Source organism: Atractosteus spatula, unplaced genomic scaffold (genome assembly GCF_055471065.1).
Source record: "Atractosteus spatula isolate fAtrSpa1 unplaced genomic scaffold, fAtrSpa1.hap1 Scaffold_234, whole genome shotgun sequence".
In the NCBI taxonomy this organism is placed as follows: Eukaryota; Metazoa; Chordata; class Actinopteri; order Semionotiformes; family Lepisosteidae; genus Atractosteus; species Atractosteus spatula.
Window position 1 is genome coordinate 1 of NW_028296802.1, and position 16,652 is coordinate 16,652.

Genomic DNA, 16,652 nt, shown 5'->3' on the forward strand with positions numbered 1-16,652 from the left:
AAACACACATTGAAAATCTACCTCTACCATACATGTCAAAAGTTCACTCCCAATAATTTCTATCCCTTTATTTCATTCTTTTGATGCATGTTTTTGCACATAACCTGTTACCTTTTTGTTGTTTTGCACACTGCCTGTTGTTGTTTTTTGCACATCGGCTGTTGTCTCTGTCTTTCTTTTGTTATACAATTGTATTGTTGTTGTGTTTTTTTCTTTGTACTACTTATGTCCGAGGGCTAGCTAAATAGCATTTCGTTATACCATATACCTGCGTATGAGTATAATGACAATAGACTTGAACTTGAACTTGACATAGTCTTGCAGGCAGTATATTATTTTATTGTTTACTCGTTTAAAAAAACACGGTCTTCTCGTTCCTAACTCAGATTTTTAGTGCTTTCGAACGTTACTTCCAACCTGGACTGACAGCTCACCCGATCTGTTTGTGATCAGACCATGGAGTGGGGGGCTGTACCAAGCGCACGTTCCTTCCCAATGCTGAGGCGATCATTCGGAAGATGGGTGTGAAGAGAGACAAGCTTTGTCGACTAAAAAACAAGGCAGGATATGCAAGAATACTAATCACTGGCGACAGTTATGCTCTCTTACTATTGAGACTCCTACATTGCGATTTTTTTGAAGACTTTGAAACTAAAGGAAAGCAGTGACAAGTGAAACAGGCACAGGTGGGGTTTGAACCCACGATCTTCGGTTTACGAGACAGACACCTTACCACTTGGCCACCGTGCCTTCGAGTAAACAGGCGAATAATGTTGTTCAAATTATTTTTTTCTGAATGTGGTTTACATCGCCTGGAGGCAGCAACAACAATAAAAGGGATACTTAACAAGGAGATACGCTGTAGCAGTGCGACTCCAACAGATGCTCCTGAAGAGACTGGAGGTTTAAGCCAGCTCCTTAGAGCGATCGACCGCGTTACTCTCAACAGCGGCTCTTCAGCTCTTGTTGTTTGACCTAGTGGTTTTATAACGCGTGGAAACGACCGCAACTTCGTTTTCTGAGATGCTTTCTCTCACGTGGTGAAATCTCGACCTCTTTGGCATCTCTGGCTATAGTTCTTCTGTAGAGCAGGCTTTCACACCTCTGCTTATAGTGCCCTTGAAGTCATTTTATTTTTACAGGAAGACGCATTCCCTAACGATCTCTCCTGTTTTAGAAATGCTTCATAAGGCGTGTTTGATTCAACGGACAAACAGTATACTAATTGTACAATGCAGATTTATGCGGCATTCGTACTGGATTTGAGTGGGATTCTGAAATACGTCTTGCAAAGGTATTCAGACTTTCTTGAACCTATAATAAAAACACGGACCTGAAACTCCCTAGCTTCCAATCTCTGATGTTGCTGTCCTTAAACTCGGACGTGATGTTCTGCAGACGTGCAGTGTCCCTTTACTCTCGTTGTTTTCAAAACGACCTCCGTTGTCGGGCGCACTTGAAGTGGAACTGGCCTGACTGCACAGGAAAGTACGGAATGATAAAATGTTTCTACGGCTCAAAATGTCCCTCTAGACCCTCGTCATGTCTGTGTGAGGAACGGGCAGGTAGAGAGGTTTAACAGATACTCATGATGTTTCACACGGGGTGTTACCTGTTGTAGTGTTTCAAAAGGTGTCTTAGCAGACCACAGATTATCTTGAAAAGATTTGGGTTTGCACTGGCTGGGATTCAAACCCGACTCAATTATTTGGAAGGCGCCTGTACCACCACCGCACTTCCGAGAAGCACCTGCAAATGATCACAATCCTCTCTCTCACCTACAAAGTTATGGAGACACAGACATCTAATGAAAACTAATTTTATTCACTCAAGGCTTCACTCTTTTGTTGTGATGTCATTTGAATTAATATTAGCTTTGATAAGGTGTCGGTTTTGCCTCTTAAAGTTAAAGTCTGCTCCTTTCTTCCTGGTATAGAAATAACATGTTCCATCTTTGTTTAAAAACACCACTAAAAGTAAATTATTCAGCTCTAACGCCTGTGTGCATTGACAAGACATCTCAAAAGGACTTATCAAATAAGAACACGATCCTTACAATATTTGCAGACAGGGCTTTATCACTCGAGTTGTACAGAACAAGTGCGCATCGGTCCATGAAAATCATCAGTAGTGCTGTTTTTCTATGCATAGTTTAATCAAGAGCACTTAAAATATGTAAAAAGCTTTCAAAGAAAACAGAATTGAAAGACAGTGGAGTAAGGAGGTGGAAAAAAAGCTCTCCCCCGTCTGGGAATTAACCACCGTCGCACGTGTGACTGGATACAAAAATAACAGATTAAGTTGTACCCAGTCTCTTGAAGCTTCAATGCGATTATTTTTCTTTCCTTATTTCTTCATTCCCATTAATTTACTCTGTAGTAGAGGAAACGCGAAAGTGGGAAACTGCAGGCATTCTTCGTGAGTGGTGTATTGTGATCAGTGAGCATCTGCACATCTCTAAGTCTGTTCCATAACCTTTTCCATCTCAGTGGTGCTCCAGGTGCTTTATATTACAGTACTCACATCGCAATCTTCTGTGGAGTGAGAACTCTTTGATCGTGTTCAGAGAGAGCCAGGTTTACACAATTAAATGCAGGCACACTCGACGTGCTGCAGAGTTGCGCTGCTGTTTTAAATGTACCTCATTAAGTTCTGTTAAATCCTAAATTAATTGAACTAATAATTTAGTTCAAATTCAGGAAATCCAGAGATTGCTTCACACTTGTCGTGGCTGTTGCAGAAAACACCTGTTGAATCTCACCCGGGATTTTCTTGACAGATCATTCAGCGAGCGAATCCTCCTTCTGAACTCCGCACTGAACTGAAAGCTTCACGAACTCCTCACTGCGTGTCCTGTACTGTTACAAGTGCTCTCGTGTAGATGTGAAGCACAGCCATAAACACACTTTGAACTTTTTCCGTTTGTTAAGGAAAATGCAAAAGAGCATGACAAGTATTGATCGTATAAAATATCCATGGCACAACTCGAGAAAGTAGTGAAGGACTACACATCGACTTTTGATGATTACAAGAGATTCAAGAAACACAACCGTCCGCACCTGGGTTTGGATCCTGAACGCTAGAGTTAAAAGAACATAAGCGACGGATATGACCTTTAAACTCTCTTAATTGTCTTATAGTTTATGAAATAAAACAATTTCTTAATAATTTCTTACTGTTGATAGACGATTTAATGAATTTTAACAAAATCACAATTACAAACTTTTTCGGTTAAACTGTTATTCACATACTCTAACGTAAATAAACGTTAGTGTCTTCCGGTGTGTGAGCCAATTTCTCCAAAAAGTATTTGTTAGTCTGTCAGGAGGCTGTGCAAGGTGTTAAGAAACAGAATTTCTAAAAGACAGGCTCCCTAAGCTTAACATCAAGGCAGAAAAAATGCTGTTTTCTCTACAGAAATGCTCTTTAAATTTCAGCACTGTTGCAACTCCTTTTATAAAGGGTGTGCACACATATACAACCAAGGCATTGAAAGTTTTTTTTTTTAATTATTGTTCCAAAAATGTTCCATTTGTTTTCTTTTTAATGTTGTTGATTAAAAGATTTTATTAAATGTAAAAAAATCTGAATGTGAAAAAAGGTCAAAATGCTATTGAAAAAAATCAGTAATGTGAGGAAAGATGGATTGTGGGAGCCCCTTAACTACCCATGTCATGCTGTATTTCTCACTCATTCTACTGGGAGTGGTGCCGTCGCTTCTGGATAAAGTCTGTCAGTGGTCATTCCAGACGGGTCAGGTATGACTGCTCTTCGGCACAAGAGACACGTGACTTGCGAGGATCCCGACAGTGTCAGCTTTCTTTCAGAGCTCGGATAGCTCAGTCGGTAGAGCATCAGACTTTTAATCTGAGAGCCCAGGGTTCAAGTCCGTGTTCGGGCGGCTGTACTGTTCTTAAGTCTATTGTGAATATCATTCTAAATAGTCCTTTATCTTTCACTCTTCTAGCTGTACTGTGGTTATTTTAAATGTCCATTACTTGTATTTACAGTAGTGTATTTAGTGTTTCATTTCACAAACCGAAAATGTTCAAGTAGATCTTGTCACTCTACTCCACGTAATCATCTAAATTAAATCACAGTAGAGTACAGAACACGCAGTGAGGAGCTCACACAGTGAGTACTCTTGAATAAGACAAGAGGAAAGGCACACTGCACATCTGTAGAACATCACGTCCGAGTTTACAGCGACAGCAGAGGTTGGAAGCGAATTAGTTTTTTATTACTCGCTCGCTGAACGATCTCTCAAGAAACCTCGGTGGAGATTTAACGGGTGTCTAATAATCACGTTCAAAAAGGTGACGATAAGTTTTTTTTTAACTAGGTAGCCTTAATGGCAACACAGTGTGAGTAATCTTAAAGCAGCTGCAGATGGAGTAGCCGTAATGGCAACACAGTGCTTTGAGTTCGGCTTTTCTTATTTCTTCTGCAGAACCAGTGGTATCGGAATATACTGATCCGTATAAGAAGCGCTTTCGGTTTCTGATCATTTTTATTGAGCGCTGCTCTAAACTTTACATTTGCTCGGGCTAGTTTTCCCCATGAAAAAAAGACATTTCCCTAATTACATGATTTCACTTTTTTCTTATCAACGAGTAGAAAGAAATAAAATATATACTTCATTATAAGTACCACAGGCAAGATGGCTGGTGGTCTAAGGCGTTGAGTTCAGGTCGCAATTAACCCTGGAGACGTTTGTTAAAATATCACTTCTAATAAAGAGGTCTTTCTCGTTAGAGTAGAAACGATAGAAGCCTTAAGCGAGAAAAAAATCACAACATCTCGCATTTCACGTGTTTAATGTTAACTGTCTCAGTGGTTGCCTCGGTGATTGATGGCTCTTCTCCCTCGCAGGGTGACGGCAAACTTCTTCAGAGAGGGAGTCTCCCACGCACGGCTTTTCTTTATCAAGAGCTGAGACAACAGAAACAGACTTCAAACTGACATGAATTACTTCTTGAGCGTTTATGACCGTCTTTAAAAGCTGAGAGCAGGTGAAAAAGTCTTTGGAAATGAGGAAATGACTGCTGACAGTAAACAAAGCTGACGCTCAGCTGCAGACAAGCGCTCCTCGTTAGTATAGTGCTGAGTACCCCCGCTTGTTGCGCGGGAGACCGGGGTACGTTTCTGTGACAGGGCGCTGGTTTAATTTTTTAACAACCTGACTTCGCTTAAAAAGTGTGTACTGTGTACTACGTTTCGGACTAGTTAGTGCGGTAGAATATGGAGATCATCTCCAGCTTTGAGCTCAACTGCAACAAGAAGTCATGCTAAATGTAGTATAGTGAGTAGACATCGCGAGACAACAGAACGAGAGAGTAGAAGGCGGGAATATATGGTGTAAGGGCGTGATCTGTGTAGTTAACAAAATAGTTAAAATAATATAAAAACGTCTCTTTATTAAGATACACAACATTTATGGCGACGAGAGATGAGTGCTTGACGGACTCAAAGCGAGCAGAACACTGCAGATTTTAGTTCTCTTGCTGGTAGAAACGAACTTTTGAATTTTCGGACTTTTCGTTTAGCTTGCGCCATGGAAGATATGGCAGCCGCGCCGAGAAGCTTTGCTTATGCCCAGCTTTTTCTACCGCTTCTACTGAAACTCGGAGCTCCGGATTTGTATGCGGAATACAAGATATGGATGGAGTCGTACAGATTTTTTTAAATAGCCAGTGGATCTACAGAAGCTCCGGATGCCGTGAGACGTGCTACATTACTGCACTGTATCTGGGTGCCCGTGCAGCGGATTTTCGCCAACCTCCCTGTTGAAAAAGGTACATATGAACAGACTGTAGCTGCCTTAGACGCTTACTTTACACCGCAGAGAAATGTGGTTTTGGAACGGCATAAATTTAGGCAGAGAACTTAGTCTCAGGACGAATCTGTTGATGCTTTTGTGACTGCACTAAGAGGACTGGCTAAATCTTGTGACTTTGGAGTATTGGAAACTGACATGTTAAGAGATCAACTTGTGGAAAAATGTGCACATAAGAGACTATAAATTGCTGCAGGAGGAAGGGCTGACTTTAGAAAGAGCTCTTACAGTCGCTAGAATTCATGAAGCAGCTCAAGCAGAATCAAGAATGCTTTCTGACCACAGTGACAAAGTGACACTGAACGGGGCGCTCGCTCAAACTTTACAAACAAAAGCCGAGCAGCAGGACGCAGTCATGCTAGAGATATACTGTAGAAGAACAGGGGACGGCTGACATTACATGTTACAGGTGCGGACTAACAATGCACAAAGCAGATGAATGCGGAGCGTGAACAGCAAAATGTGTACACTGTAAGAAAACAGGACATTATGCACACGTCTGCAGAACATCACGTCCGAGTTTAAGGACAGCAACATCAGAGATTGGAAGCTAGGGAGTTTCAGGTCCGTGTTTTTATTATAGGTTCAAGAAAGTCTGAATACCTTTGCAAGAAGTATTTCAGAATCCCACTCAAATCCAGTACGAATGCCGCATAAATCTGCATTGTACAATTAGTATACTGTTTGTCCGTTGAATCAAACACGCCTTATGAAGCATTTCTAAAACAGGAGAGATCGTTAGGGAATGCGTCTTCCTGTAAAAATAAAATGACTTCAAGGGCACTATAAGCAGAGGTGTGAAAGCCTGCTCTACAGAAGAACTATAGCCAGAGATGCCAAAGAGGTCGAGATTTCACCACGTGAGAGAAAGCATCTCAGAAAACGAAGTTGCGGTCGTTTCCACGCGTTATAAAACCACTAGGTCAAACAACAAGAGCTGTTGAGAGTAACGCGGCCCAGCGCTCTAAAGAGTTGGCTTAAACCTCCAGTCTCTTCAGGAGCATCTGTTGGAGTCGCACTGCTACAGCGTATCTCCTTGTTAAGTATCCCTTTTATTGTTGTTGCTGCCTCCAGGCGATTTAAACCAGATTCAGAAAAAAATAATTTGAACAACATTATTCACATCTTTATTTGATGGCGCGGTGGCCAAGTGGTAAGGCGTCTGTCTCGTAAACTGAAGATCATGGGTTCAATCCCCACCCGTGTCTGTTTCATTTGTCTCCGCTTTCCTTCAGTTTCAATGTCTTCAAAAAACTCGCAATGTAGGAGTCTCAATAGTAAGAGAACATAACTGTCGCCAGTGGTTAGTATTCTTGCATATCCTGCCTTGTTTTTTAGTCGAGAAAGCTTGTCTCTCTTCACACCCATCTTCCGAATGATCGCCTCAGCATTGGGAAGGAACGTGCGCTTGGTACAGCCCCCCCACTCCACGGGTGAGTTGTCATTCCAGGTTGGAAGTAACGTTCGAAAGCACTAAAAATCTGACTTAGGAACGAGAAGACCGTGTTTTTTTAAACAAGTAAATGATAAAATAATATACTGCCTGCAAGACTATGTCAAGTTCAAGTTCACGTCCAAGTTTATTGTCATTATACTCATACACAGGTATATGGTATAACGAAATGCTATTTAGCTAGCTCTCGGACATAAGTAGTACAAAGAAAAAAACACAACAACAATACAATTGTATAACAAAAGAAAGACAGAGACAACAGCCGATGTGCAAAAAACAACAACAGGCAGTATGCAAAACAACAAAAAGGTAACAGGTTATGTGCAAAAACATGCATCAAAAGAATGAAATAAAGGGATAGAAATGATGGGGAGTGAGCTTTTGACATGTATGGGAGAGGTAGATTTTCAATGTGTGTTTGGGTTTTTGGTAAGAAAGAAGGCACTATGAGGTTCAGATCATAGGTGAGAGGTGAGAGTGAGAGAGGCTGGGAGTTTAATAGTTTGATAGTGTGGGGGTAAAAACTGTTTCTGAGTCTGGTAGTCCGGACCCGAATGCTCCGGTACCGTTTTCCATGTCATGCTAAACGCCACAAATTGTGTTCGTCCAGTCTTATCAATCGTCCTAAAGTTAAGGAAAATCGGATGCAACGGGTTCAATCAGCACCCATTTCTTCAGGATAGTCGAGCGGTTTAAAACAGCAAATTCACAGGTTCGTGTCTTTTAAGCTTTGTGTTTCGCTCTCCAAATAGAGGCACGCGTTCAAATCCCACTCCCGACAATCAGGCGTTTTACCCTGTCTTTTTTACCTGCCTTTACACTGTTTCAGTCTTCTTGTGCTCGCTGACAATCACAGTACGAGGAAAACGGAGAAACTACTTAGCAAAAACATAACGGACAGAAAAAAGCTTCTTAAACACGTGAATGTGATTAGCAGCAGTAAGGTATGCATTCAAATGTTTAAGGCTGATTTATAAAAGCAGCAGAAGAAAGGTGCAGCACAATGTAATTTGTGAGAATTCGCGGGTTTTTATGCTGCTTGGACTTCTTTCAAGCCTATGAAGTGACCCCCGTTTTATTTTCATTTTCAAACCTCAGAGCCGAATAACAAGAAGGTTTCATGTGTGACAGCATTACGTTGCAAATACCGTTTCCACGATGTATTCAGCGACGGGAATGAAATGTTTTAGTGCTGGCTCAAATGCGAGGAATTTCAGAAAAGCCTGGAAAAGCAACGCTTGCAGTAAATGACAAATCTAAAGCGTGTAGTCAGCATGAACAGAACAACGCAATGGTCTGTAAAAACGATCTGAAGCCGCAATTACTATTTTATCTCGGGCAGTTCATTCCGATACGATGTTTCCGCAGAATAAATGAAATGCCGAACTCCAAACATGTTGTTGCCATTATTGTTACTCCTGCTGCTGTAGTTTTAAGCTTTAGTCAGTGGGTATGTAATGTTGTAAAGGGGCTGGACTACTTTGTTCAGTCCAAATTCCATTATTTGAATTTATGCTTTTTTAATATAAGCATTAACAACACAATGCGTGCTAAAAACCGTTACTTATTAGCTTAAGAAGCGGCAGTGTTTTGACGAAGTGTGGTATTCGAATAGTAAATGCTTAAGTGTTTAATACTTGCTTGTGAGCCTTAGATAAATTGCCTACTGCAATTTCAGCAAGCGGAGTTCTGCTCAGCTGCCTGTAGTACACATTGCTAATTCCTTTTGTGAGGGCACGGGCAATCTTTCAATGATAAGGCTGACGTGTCTGTCGAAATTTTGTTTCCCTTTCACTGTGTTGTATTTTCCCTACTCGTACAACATCAATTGTGATGTCATCATTGCCCATTGGTTTGTGTCTTGTTGTTATTATGTATTTTACATTACAAGAACTGAAAGTACTGAATTGAAGGTACTGAAGGTAGGAACTGAAAGTACAGACTGCTTTAATCATAAGAAAGTTTTTTTTTCTGCTGTTCTCTTTCCTGATGTATTGGTATTTGAAGGCTATTGGGCAGCAAGGATTTATCTTCCTGAACTCGCTATATAAGATATGGGTCCATGGTCATCTTAGTTTAGATGTACCTTTTAGAGGTGGTATTTTTCTCCATTGTTCAGCCTTCAGACATACTTGGAAAGTTTTAGGCACAGACATAATCTTTCTTAATCCCCCTTTATCCTGAGGTGACGTCCCAGGCAAGCTTGCCCCCTGGGAATGTTCACTGTGCTCTTCAGGCTTTTTTTCTGATTCTACACAGATTTTTTTCTCCTTCAAACATGTCACCACTGTCTGTGCTGCCGTGTGCAGCCTATGCATCTTCTGTATCTTCTGATGAACTTCTGAGCTCTGTGTTGCCTTCCAAACTATGTCCCTCACTTTGACTTGAAATATTGACTATAGATTGTGTACTGCCATCTGGTTTGGAATCCTTACCAATACTCACCTCCTTCTGCGCCCTAAGCACTTGGATTCTTACTTTTTTTCTGTCTTCATGCCAGATCACTGATAACCATTTCCTATTGCTGGAGCAATCCTCTCTAAGGACTCTGTTTGACAGTGTTGACCACATCTTGTCATGCCACCTAATTTTTTTTTTCTAGCTTAGAAAACTTCAGAAATTCTTTGATCTCATTCCCTACTCCACCAGCCCTTGACCACAGGTCTGGCCTCCTACTCCTCTGTCCTCCTTTAACATGTGGCATTGCCAACAATCTGAAAAATAGAGAACATATCTGAATGAAGTGGAAACATAATTGAAATTCAACGCCAATGGATGTTAATAGTGTAGGAGTGCAACAGATGTACAAGTCCATTAAATGATTTTAGTTCTGTGTTTAATTATACGGGCCCTATATTTTGATATAGCATCAATCACAAAACAGCATTATGTCACTGTCACAACCACCAGCTAGTGGAGATCAACTCACAAAAGAACTTTTGTAACACACAAAATTTTGCATACCTCAGCTTACTCTCCATGAGACACACAGACAGGGAGAGAAGCTTGTGGTCAGAGGACAGGGTCAGCTATTGTACAGCACCCCTGGAGCACTTGGAGTTAGGGGCCTTGCTCAGGAGCCCAACAGAGTAGGATTCCTCTGCCAACCATGGGATTTGAACCAGCAACCTTCCAACCACCACTGCAGATCATGAGTCACAGAGCCACCTCTCTGCCTACTGTGCCAATCCTTTACGATTTGTCCAAAAAGATGCAATTTTTGAAGAAATAACTGTTGTAAATAACATCAGTGACTATTGAAAAGTACATAGAAAAACAGAGACAAGTTAATAAACTTGGAATAACTACTTACAGCTCTGGAAAGACCGAAGATAGTGTTTCTGGTTGTTGTCCTTTAATTGATCCGCCACCAAAACATAAATCCTCAACAGTCGAACAAGTCCATGTGATGAAAATCCTTATGCTCTTTAAATGGTTTTTAATGGATTGTGCATCTGTACTACATTTTTTTCCACTCATAAGCTTTTGGATGAGAGATTCTGACCACTGTATAAGATCAGAAGCAATAGAAGAAGCAGGCTTCTTTTTTGATTCTTTAACACACTCCTAATGCAAACAACACATTATGAATACAATGGAAAAGTTGCACCCAATGGGATCAAGCAACTTAAAACATATGTTCAGGGGACAGGAAAGTTGTTATAGAGATGAATGGTATTCATGAAACAAATAAATGTTGCAAAAAACTTTGCCAAAAGTCACAACCCATTTAACATTTGTCTGACAGGTTGAATGAGTTGGATATCTCTTAGGTTTGAAATGCACTCCAACGGCTGTATGATGCAAGCTCAAGAGTCAAAAGAACAGTAGTGAACTACAGTTCTTACAATAATAACAGGCAGCCGTGTGCTCTTGTGAATGATCTACATCATACACCCTTACAGACTTGGAAGTTTGCACAGCTTGTAGTCTTTCTAATTCAAAATTGGTTAAGTGTGAAATAGACGGAATGGTTTAAATAACCAGACAAAACAAATAGTAACAAACATTCCTTACCTTGGTCTCACATGGCGCAGTTTGTTTATTTCAGGCTTTACTTTTTACTTATAAATCCCTTCTAAACACAACATGTCCCATAACTCCCTATGTACAGGGTGAGGCCTATTTATCATTTAACTTAATCTTTAAGTTGTTAATTCCTTACAGGAGCAAGCAGCTTGGAGCATGCAGCTGTAACCCTTGAAGAAGGCTCCACAGCCAAAATGTTGTGTTTTCTTTCTTCTCTTTTCAGCATGGAATTAAACTATTACTTGATCCTTTGCAGCCTACACCTGCTGATGCAGCTAGCCATCTGAACTAATATTCAACAGGTTCCACTCACATAGAGATTCAAAATGCTTTATTACCATGACTGTTAAATCAGAGAGTTGCCAAGGCCAATACAACATCCAAAAACATTCACAAAGAAAATACAACATAAGCAGATGTTCTGCTACAGATTATTGTCTATGTGGCATTCTAGCTTGTGTTGTTTGTGTTGTTTGTGTACTCCTGTGGTTTTAGAAGTGATTTTCTAGTTTTTTTCCGTGATGTGGTAGATTTAGACGTGTGTTATTTTTGTTGTGCTATACTTCCTCCTCTGTATGCAATTGCATTTGACCTAAAGTACAGGCTGCAAAGCTATTATCAAACTTTGGTTTTGATCATAACGTCATCAGAGGGGTTACTGATTTCCAAACAGACTTGGAGTGTGAGAGTCAACAATGTATTATCCAACAACAAGTATTGTTTTACTGGTTCCCCCAAGGATGCATTTTGTCTCCCTTACTCTTTGTCCTATAAGCAAACACCCTCAAGAGCTCTCACCACTCCAGACACTTAATAACATTTGCAGACGACTCTGTCATTGTTTGTCTGCTGCAAATAAATGAGTGTAGCTATGGACATGTCAGATGAGTATGATAGGAGGTGTGAAGAAAACTTCCTGAAGACAAATGTGCCCAACATCAAAGAAATGATAACAGGTTTCTGGAAAAACCCCATACCACCACCCAAACCTAAAGGGGGGGAGATTCAGCTGAGGTGGTAGAAAAAAAATAGTAGTTGTGAAATGTTCTGAACCCTAAGTGAAATTTCAAAACTACTTAAAAAAACAGGTCCAATGTGGACATGATCCTCACAAAAGGACAAAATTGTCTTTATTATAAAGGCAACTTAAGCATTGTAATGTTAATGATTCGTTGTTGATCTTCTCCTATCGGTCCTTCCTTCAATTTGTTTTAATTTTCACTCTGATGTGTGGTTTGGAAATTTCAAGAACAAACTGGGCATGTCTTGTGAAATTATGTCCGTCTATTGTTCACTTGTTTTGCGTACAGCAAAATCCATCTGTAACGATTCTTCACACCCCTTGTCTAACAAGTTCCAAGTACTACCATCCGAATGCAACCCCCCAACTACAAAACCAATATATTAAAATTCTGATTCATAGCTGCAGCCATTTCCTTACTTCATACTTGATTTCTGGGCTATTTTTTATATGCATGTTATTGGTAATTTATGTATGTTATTGTTATTGTAGACAGTAGTTAGCACATCACATTCAAAGACTTTAAAAAACAACCCTGGGTCTTCAAGGCTTGAAAATATAGAGCTCTAAAATATTGGAATTATTTGAAGACAGTATCAGGAGTGCAAGTGGCAGGCAAGAGATGAGCACAACATGTATTCTTATATTATTTAGTATGTTGTTTAAGAATAAAATAAACTGTGGGAAGACTGCAATAACAGCAATAGTACAATAAAAGATGAGAATAACAGTGGAAAAAAATAACAGGATTACTAAAAAATAAGGAACTTAAAATGCAATCCAACATCAGACAATACTGATAACAGGTAAGAAAGTGCAAGAGACTCAACAGCTGAGGAGAAGGGGAAAATATCAGATTGAGATAAATAAGGAAAAATGGGTGACAGGAAAAAATTAAATCAAAGAGCAAAAGGGAAAAACATGGAAAAGCCAGCAGAAATTCTAGCACCAGCACAAAAATAAGGGGACAAAACAGAAAGAATTCAAAACAACTGAACAAAGGAACAAGACATGGAAGAAAAGAAAGCCCATGCATTCATGAACCTACACCAAAGAAAAGATAAAAATAGCTTATCTCCACAAAGAGTTAAAACCAATCGGAACCATAAATACTGTAGGGAAAAAAAGTCCCTAGAAAAGCTGTGTCCTTTTTTCTCTGGTTATCTCACCTTTTGGAAAGGGTGATTGTATGCAAAACATTAATGCTAAAACCTGTTTACATATACTGTATCTACCTTCCTGCCTGGGCAGATGGCAGATCCACCACATTCACTTCTGTCAGACCTACCCTTGTAATCCATTACCATGAAAAACTCAAATCAGCCCAGGTCTGGAAACAATGCAAAAGGAGACATACTGTATGGAGAGAGGACCCAGAATCCCCCATGTAGTAGACTGTTACTGGGCAAGGGGACAAAACAAATAGAAAACCAACCTATTCCTTTTTTAAAAAAACCCTAGAAGCAGGCACACAGGCGAGCTCAATTTCTAACAACACATAAGCAAAAGAGGCATCTATAAGGGCAGGTGACTGGAGATCTCAATAAGAGTCAATACAAACACAAATGATACAAAAACCAACACAGTCTTCCTAAAATAATTTATGTAAGTATTTTCAAACCGCTTATACTTTCCGAGTACACTAAAAAAAATCAGTTGTGGACTGTACCTCTTACCCCACTTTGAAAGTTTGTATATTTGTCATTTGTTCAAAATAGAGCCTATTGATTTTTAGAAATCAAAGACACAGGTCACTATTTTTCTGTTCATTTAAAGTGTGTGTTGAGTGCATATGTGGTCAGATATGTGCCAGCTTCATATGAAGTCGATCTGACTCCTATTCAGGACACTGAGTTTGGTAAGCTGCCAGTAATAGGGTACTGAAGATACTGGTGAATAGCTAGCCCAGGTTACTGTTCACACAAATGCTCCGGCAGTTGTTAGGGTCAGGTGATCAGTCCTGGATTCCAGGCCAAAGGAAAACATCCGTACTTCAGGATGGGGTTGAGTAATTTAAACTGGGCTCATCACACCTCCGAGCTGCTATGTCACATGATGCTGCTGTTTACCCTGTCTACGCCACAGGCCTTTTGTAGTTTGAGGGTATGGAGTTAGTATACTTGCTCCAACTTCGTGTTTGGGAAATCCAAGGGATATTGGTTGTTTTTTATAAACAATTCAAAAATGTTCTGTTTTTAAGACTTTGTACCATACACCGATCCCCCCCCGGAGACCCAAGTGATTCTGGTTTAGGTAAGCCAAGGGACAATGATCTTCACGTTACCAGGGGGACAGTGGGTGGTCAAGTCTCCCCTAAACAATGTATCTTGTCAGATTATGATGTCAGTCCATTTAATAATGTTGTTGAACTCCCTTCAGCCCAAAAATTAAAGAATGCTGCGCTTTTATTTTTACTGAAACATGGCTAACAGACAGTATTACGGACTCGGCAATACACCTAGACGGATTTTCTGCCTTCCGCGTGGACAGAACTACAGAATCCGTTAAAACCAGGGGTGGGGGAGTGTGCATTTTTTATTAACAACGCGTGGTGCAACAATGTATCTACCATCACGAAACACTGCTCACCTGCCCTGGAATTTTTAATGATCAAGTGCCGCCCCTTCTATCTGCCGAGGGAATTTACAACTGTTATAATCACCGCCGTCTACATCCCCCCTGACGCTAATGGCAAAGAAGCGCTAGAGGTACTGCACACTGCAATAAACAAACAGGGATCTGCACATCCCGATGCAACCTTTATCATCGCGGGTGACTTCAATCAAACAAAACTCAAATACGTTCTCCCAAAATACCATCAGCATGTCTCCTTCCCAACGAGAGGAGAAAACACTCTGGACCATGTTTACACCAAGATTCAGAACGCTTACAAGGCAGTACCCCTCCCCCACTGTGGAAACTCAGACCACATCACTCTGTTTCTCCTCCCGGCATACAGACAGCTGCACAGGCGCGGGAAACCAGCGCTCCGGACAGTGAAAGTGTGGCCTGAAGGAGCTGAATCGGTCCTGCAGGACTGTTTTGAATGCACTGACTGGAATGTGTTTAAAGAGGCAGCCACACAGGGATCATACACCGACATACAGGAATATGCATCGTCAGTCACTAGCTACATCAGGAAATGTGCTGACGATGTCACACTCACAAAAGAAATAAGAACCTTTCCTAACCAGAAACCATGGATGAGCAGTGAGGTTCGCACCCTAATCAAAGCAAGGGATGCAGCATTCAAATCGGGCAATAAATCAGAACTAAGGTCAGCCAGGATCAATCTTAACAATGGTATTAAACATGCAAAAAACACGCTCAAACAGGAATTAGAGGAACACTTCACCACTAATGACCCAAGGCGCATGTGGCAAGGTATACAGGCCCTCACAGACTACAAGAGGAAGAACATCTGTGCACCTGCCCATGATGCCTCCATGCCTAACAAGCTCAACACCTTCTATGCTCGGTTTGAAGCCAGCAACACAGAACCAGTCATCAGAACTGCACCCTCCACAGCTGAGCAGCTGCTCTCACTGTCTGCAGACGAGGTGAGGAGATCTCTGCTAAAAGTGAACACACGCAAGGCTGCAGGACCCGATGGCATACCCAGTCGCGTCCTCAGAGCCTGCGCCAATCAACTGGCGGGTGTATTCACAGACATTTTCAACATGTCTCTGGCCCAAGCCGTAGTCCCCACCTGCTTCAAGACAACCACCATCTTCCCAATACCAAAGAAAACCACAGTGACATGTCTTAATGACTACCGACCAGTGGCACTAACACCTGTCATCATGAAGTGCTTCGAGAGGCTGGTCATGAAGCACATCAAGGACACCATCCCAAACACAGTGGACCCATACCAGTTTGCCTACCGGTCCAACAGATCCACAGATGACGCAATCTCCATTGCCACACACACGGCCCTATCCCATCTGGACAAAAAGAACACATACACAAGACTACTATTCATCGACTTCAGCTCAGCTTTTAACACTATCATCCCAGAGAAACTAGTCAAGAAACTCAGTGCACTGCGTCTCAACACCACCCTCTGCAACTGGATTCGGGACTTTCTGACAGGCAGACCTCAGGCTGTCAGGCTTGGAAACCACACCTCCGGCACACTAACTCTGAACACTGGGGTCCCCCAGGGGGTGTGTGCTTAGTCCATTGCTCTACTCCCTCTATACCCACGACTGTAAGGCCAAACACAACACCAACTCCATCATCAAGTTTGCTGATGACACCACAGTTGTAGGTCTGATCACAGACAATGATGAGAGGGCCTACAGGGAGGAGGT

General features: G+C 41.2%; 2 non-coding genes across 2 annotated transcripts; one reads left to right on the plus strand and one right to left on the minus strand.

Moving 5' to 3' along the window:
• Positions 1-678: 678 nt before the first annotated feature.
• On the minus strand, positions 679-750 carry trnat-cgu (transfer RNA threonine (anticodon CGU)). The gene has a single exon. It is a non-coding gene; the product is annotated as a tRNA-Thr (tRNA).
• A 6,222-nt stretch (positions 751-6,972) lies between these two features.
• trnat-cgu (transfer RNA threonine (anticodon CGU)) lies at positions 6,973-7,044 on the plus strand. The gene has a single exon. It is a non-coding gene; the product is annotated as a tRNA-Thr (tRNA).
• The last annotated feature ends 9,608 nt before the right edge of the window (positions 7,045-16,652 follow it).